Source organism: Lytechinus pictus, chromosome 4, assembly GCF_037042905.1.
Source record: "Lytechinus pictus isolate F3 Inbred chromosome 4, Lp3.0, whole genome shotgun sequence".
Lineage (NCBI taxonomy): Eukaryota > Metazoa > Echinodermata > Echinoidea > Temnopleuroida > Toxopneustidae > Lytechinus > Lytechinus pictus.
Window position 1 is genome coordinate 3,225,677 of NC_087248.1, and position 6,798 is coordinate 3,232,474.

Sequence of the window (6,798 nt, forward strand, 5' to 3'; positions counted from 1 at the left end):
CAAAACACACTAACTTCGCCCACAGATCACGCAAGAAGCGAAATTCCCCGTGGTAAGCTCCGCCTACTTTCTTGCATACATCACAAGGTGGCGCTATATAATATCGATTTAAATTGGAAACGGAATCGTGAATCAACCGTCGAGAAGTGCATTTTTCTCTTCAAACATTGCCTCAGATTTTCAGTTTTTAAAAACACTTCCCGAACATGTTATGATCCCAAACTTTCACATGGGTATTTTTGAGCTGTTAGTCAAATGTTCATACCATTTTCAAAAAGCAATATGATAATTTTTTAAATTGCTCACAAAGTGAAACAATCCCTTTAATACACACTCTTCAGTAATAACAATTGTGTCTAGAATATGAACATCATGATGTTTAACAGATGGGAGAGGTCCATCAGGATCTTTAGTAAAGACACTAGAAAAATGCTTCAATAGTGCATTTGACTTCCCTACATCTGATTCTGTCAATGTTTTACTACTTCCAGTTCCATCCTGGTAGAGTGGTGGTATTCCACTCTTTACTTTTGTCTTGTATTTTGCATACTGCCAGAATTTTTTAGGATTAGATTTTACTTCTTTGGCAATGTTTGACTCATATCGTTTTTGACAATGTCTTGTCGCAGTTTTCACTTTATTTCTGATTGTGTTATAAGTTTTCTTCTTTTCTACAGTTTTGTCTCTAATATATCTTTCCCAGGCTCTGTGCTTTTTCTTAATCAATTTCAAGGTGTCGTAATCAACTGGGAAATCACTTCCTTTGCCCCATGCATGTTTACCACATGTTACTACAGAAGGAATAAATTCATCCTCAGCTTCATCAATTATACTCAAAACATGAGACCACTGCTGATTTACATCATTCAATGCCGATAGTTCTTCTTCCCAATTTATGGAGCTTAGTTTCTCTCTCATACCTCCAAAGTTACCTTTATCATACACAAACCGTTTTTTCTCATTTGAACTACAATCTGCATAACAAAGTAGGTCAAAAACCAAGACAGAATGATCACTGAGTCCTAAAGGACTACAATGTTCAAGATTGGCTAGCATGCCTTCTTCACTAGTAAAGATCAAATCGAGGACATTAGGTCTAGAATTGAATCTAAACCTTGTAGGATCAGAGACATGTTGAAACAGGAAGGCATCCCTTACACATTCAATAAATTTAAATTCTTCACTTGCTTCACTCTTTGAAGTTGTCCAAGAGTCCCAATCAATCTCTGGGTAATTAAAATCACCCAGTACAAGTAAATGGCTATAATTCAAATCTGAAACATGTGAGATCAATTGACGGAGATTCTCATTATTTCTACTAGCAGCACTATCACTCCTGTAAATACAACCGATTAACAGCTTATCAGAATGCTTCAAACACAGTTCGAGCCAAACTGCTTCCTCGAAATGAATACTCTCAAAACTCACTTGATTTACATTCAATGACTTATGAACATACAATACGATACCTCTACCAACAGCCTTGTCAATGTTTGTGTGATAAAATGTAAAACCTTCCAATATAAAGTCTTCATCGCTCAAATCTCTGAAATGTTTTGGTTTTGCCTCAGTGATCGCTATGATATGTGGTTTCTCTTTCTTCACGAGAGCTTTTAGTTCACACATTTTGTTGCGCAATGAATCTGCATTGGTGTAAACACATTTTAAGCTAGAACTAAAATTAGAAACTGGTGATGTATTTGAACTTTTCTTACTATTCACTTGTTTACGTAGTAAATTTGTTCTATCTAACCTAGGACTATTTACATTAAGACTATGTACATTATTTACAGTTGGAGGCCTCTGTACTGGGCCACTACAGCTGGACGCTTGGTCCAGATTCCCTGACTCCATTCGGTCGAAAGGCAGGGGTAGCCTGCACGATCTTCCCATGGCTTATCTTCAGGTTTTGCTCTCCAGCCTCTTTTCTCTGCTTGAGCTCTTCGCGGAGTTTTCTATTCTCAACGCGCTGCTGGTAGGTTAGGTCAGGAGTAACATACACATTGCTAATAACTCCATTCGGATTTCCACGCAGCTTGGAAGCCTGAGATAGCACATTCTTCTTGGCACTCTTATCAGCAAACGAGATTCTCAGAAGTCGAGATTTACCGGCCACTTTCTTGCCAAGACGGATTGGCTTCTGTACCACAACTGCATCTGGGACGTTGAGCTGGTTGAGGATAATTTTGGTTTGGTCAAAATCATGTGCAACACGATCCTTAACCTCATCAGAATCCAACTCAGGGACATTATGAAGGATTACATTACATTCCCTCTCTGCCTGATCCTTACTCTCTTCCATGTACTTCTTAACCTTCTCCTCCACAAGTGCCTCAATGTTTTCAACCTTTGTAGAAGATTTCTCCAACATCATGACATGAGAAGTAAGAGCATCGATCTTCTTCACCAATTCTCCAATAATACTTTGCATTGCTTCAACAGAGTGATCCATTTCACTTACATGATCTCTTTTGGCGGACACACTGACCTTTCCTAGCTTATCACATCAGTGGCCTGTTGCATCACTTGCATGATGAGATGAGCGATACATAGTCCACATCCTAGGACCATTCTTCCAAGATAGGAAGATTGGTGACATATCAGTACCTTCTGTTTCAGGAAGGAAATTTTGAGTTTCAAGTAATCCGCAACATCGTTTGATATCAATAGTATCGGAAAAATATTTAGTCTTCGACTTCATCGTCACCTGAACCGTTTATTTTGGAATGACGACTTTTCATAAAATCATATATTTCAATAAATGGAGATCAAATGTTTTATTTATTACTGAATGTACTTGTATGGAGCTTACTTTATGAGGTGAAAAGAGAAAAAACTTTTAAAATTCACAATCATAACTGGATAAAATCGAAATTTTCATTATTTCCCTTATCTAGAACACAGTGCCCTTTTTCAGAGATACCTTTCATTGATATTTCAAAGAAAGAGACCCTTGTATGACAAAAATTGAAGTAACTAAGCAATTTTGACATTGTATTATTTCAATATTCTGAATCTTTAATATTTAAAGTGATAATTTTGCAAATTATGCTTTAAGTGTTATTTGTTGAGGTAAAAATAGGGTTTGAATGGAGTAAGTAAAATCAACAGTGTCTGATTGTATAAGACTAAAAAGGAAAATATGAGAGGCTGCATGTGAAAAATCGAATTTATTCATTTTATTTGTCAGATATAACGCAGGAAATACGAATGTGAGTGTTAAGAAGAGTATAAATATACCTTTGCATGAAAAGTAACCGAAGACAAGCAAAATATGAAAATTGCTGCAAACATGTTGAGTGGGTAAAATAGTGCTTTGCAATATTTTATAAAAAATGTGTGAAATCAATCAGTAATGGGAAAAAATACTATTTACAGAAACGATGCTAAAATGACAATGATCATAAACGTTGGTCATATTCACTCATTCAATGAACAAGGTTATGAATATGATATAACCTTGTTCTCGGTTACATCTCCATGTGTAGCAAAATAAGGGTGGCAATGTTTGGATTATTTTCTCTTTCTATGGGGCAAATGCTTGATTTCCTTTAAGTTTCCAATACATCTATTCATCATATAACTTGGCTCTTATGTAAATTTGATTTTTCTCAATTAAAAATAGAGATTGAAAAATGAAAATCTTCTTGCCATATTACTTTCCACCAATAGAAGGCGTACACAAAAATATGCCCAAAATTCAATTTTTTGAGCACTCTGGGGAATACAAAAATTATTCCCAAGTTACTACTGAAAAATAAATTGCAACTGTATGGATATTATTAGTTATGGTAAAAAAAGTGATATTTGAATGATTTTTTAAAGTGTGTGCTATGTACAGCATTGGCATACCATAGTCCTACATGTACCTGTAGATTCTCCACAGGCAGAATGGTCGCAGTGAACAAGTGGTCATATTTAAAGTTGATAAAATTACAACTACAAGTACAAGTAAGTTTATGTAAGAACATAAGCTTCAAGAATATAAAAGAATATATATATGTTCAACATTTCAAAGTTAAAGGAGAATGAAACTCTTGGAGCAAGTTAGCTTTTGTGAAAGCAGAAAAATCAAAGAATAAGATCAACAAAACTTTGAGTAAAATAGGACTAGCAATAAAAGAGTTATGAGCATTTGAATGTCGAGATCACTAATGCTATGGAGATCCTCCCATTGGCAATGCGACAAGATCTGTGATGTCACACGCGTACAACTCTCCCATTTGGACACTGAAAATATACCCCAAAACATCTCTTTTTGCTCATTCTAATCATATGACAAACGATTCATCAATGATATAATGTTGTGAAACCTCTGTACTTGTCATCTCATAAAGAGAACACCTCACCTTGTGATAGACTCTATAGAAATGAGAATATAAGTGAAATAAGTACTAAAGTAATGAGGGAGTTGTACGTTTGTTATATCACAGATCTTGGTCGCATTGCCGATAGGAGGATCTACATGGCACTAGTGATCTCAATATTCAAATGCTCATAACTTTCTTATTATTCATTCAATCTTCCTCAAACTTTGAACAATATGTTTCTTTGATTTTTCTCTTTGATATGGATTCAGCTGGTTTCAAGGGTTTCATTCTCCTTTAAGGAGTCGAGATGTACATTATTGCTTAGCATGACCATGATGACATAGGGCCTACCCTATGATTTAAAATGTGTCTTATGGACTTTCCATAACCTTTTTTTTATAGGTAGGCCTACAATGAACTTATTGCATTGACGCCATCAATGGCGACAATGCATTGTTGTTCCGTATTCCTATTCCGCAATCTTCTTCTTCGTCTTCTGCCAAAAACCCCATTCACTTAACACATAGAGTTTGTTAACTCTGCCCAGGCCATGTCCCTCATCCAAATCCCTCCAAACTTGGTAGACATCTTGTCCAGCACCCCTAGTTGTGCAACTCCTATTTCATTTTCCAAAATCACTCATGCATGACCATCTAGGCGCCATTTTGTAAATTTCAAGTCCATTTGCATGCCATTCCTAATTTCGTCCTAACTCCCGCATCCTGCATGCTACAGACTTCTAACAAATTGCAGTAAATTGTTTAAGAGTTGCCTTTTCATATAAAAATACAACTTGCCCTTCAAAATGCCGTCTTCTTGCCCTAAAGTCGAATCGAAGGTAGTCTACGTTCAAAATCTTCATATTTATTGAAATGCAAATAAGGAAAATCGTAAAATGGCCATAACTTCCTTGTTTTTACTAATTTCCGTCTCATATTTTCATGGTTCACTAATGGTATCATCCTCCATTATTCAACAATTTTTTACGCATCAGTGACTTTTAAATTTACAAATAGCGCCCTCTATTGCAAAGTCAACAAATGGGAAAATGACAATAACTTTGTTGTCATTCACTTCGGTCTTATATTTTCAGGGCTGGCTTACGACATCATCCTTCATAATCCACATTCTTTTAACGCATTAGTGATTATTACATTTAGAAATAGCGCCATCTATTGCAAACTAAAGAAATATTAAAATGGCCATAAGTTCCTTGATTTCATTCATTTCGGTCTCATATTTTCAGGGTATATTTATTGTATTAATACTCATAATCTGTTATGTTTTTTACGCATCAGTGACCATTACCTTTAAGAAATGGCGCCCTCTATTGAAAAGTTGAAAACACTAAAATGGCCATATCTTCCTAGTTTTCAATCACTTTTGTCGCATATTTTCAGGGTTTGCTTAAGGTATCATCCCTCATAATTCGAACGTAGTAATACGCATCAGTGACCACTACCTGAATAAATAGCGCCCTCTATTTACTTAGCCATAATTTACTGGTTTTCATTCATTTCAGTCTAATATTTTCAGAATTTGCTGATGGTAATATGTTTTCTAATTCCTTGGTTTTTTACGCATCAGTGACTATTAACTTTAAAAATAGCGCCCTCTATTGAAAAATTCAAAATAGTAAAATGGCCATAATTTCCTTGTTTTCATACCTTTTGGTCTAATATTTTCAGAATTTTCCTACGGTAACATCCTTCATAATTCACTTGTTCGTTCCGCATCAGTGATCATTATCTTTAGAAATAGCGCCCTCTATTGCAAAGTCAACAAATAGTTAAATGACAATAACTTTGATGTTATTATTCATTTCGGTCTTATATTTTCAGGGCTGGCTAATAATATCATCCTTCATGATCCATATGCTTTTTTTACACATCAGTGACCATTACATTTAGAAATAGCGCCCTCTTTTTGCAAACTAAAGAAATTAAAAATGGCCATAACTTCATTGTTTTCATTCATTTTGCTCTGACATTTTCAGGGTTTGCCTCTAGTATCGTCCCTCATATTTTAAATGTTTTTTACGCATCAGTGATCGTAACCTTAATAAATAGCGCCCTCTATTGAAAAGTCTCAAAATGTAAAATTGTCATAATTTCTTTGTTGTAATTTAATTGTAATTCCACATAATCCAACTTTGTTTTGCGCATCAGTGACCATTCCTTTAACAAATAGCGCCCTCTAATATTTTGAAAATTTATATCATCTATAGTTTTCTCTCTATCTCCTTCTGTTTCTTGCCCTCTATTTAATCACAGGCGTCAATGCATGCACATCGTTCTGAAACGATTGCAGTTCTAGTTTTCTTTGTAATGAGCACTTTTAGAAATGTACGTCCACATAGTGGACTGGTACGAAATGACGTCATTTTTTGGCCTGGCATATGCCTCGGGTCTTCACACACATCCACTATCAAAATCGAGAACCTCCCCACATCCATTTTGCGGTTCTCCTAAATCATAGACGACGTGCA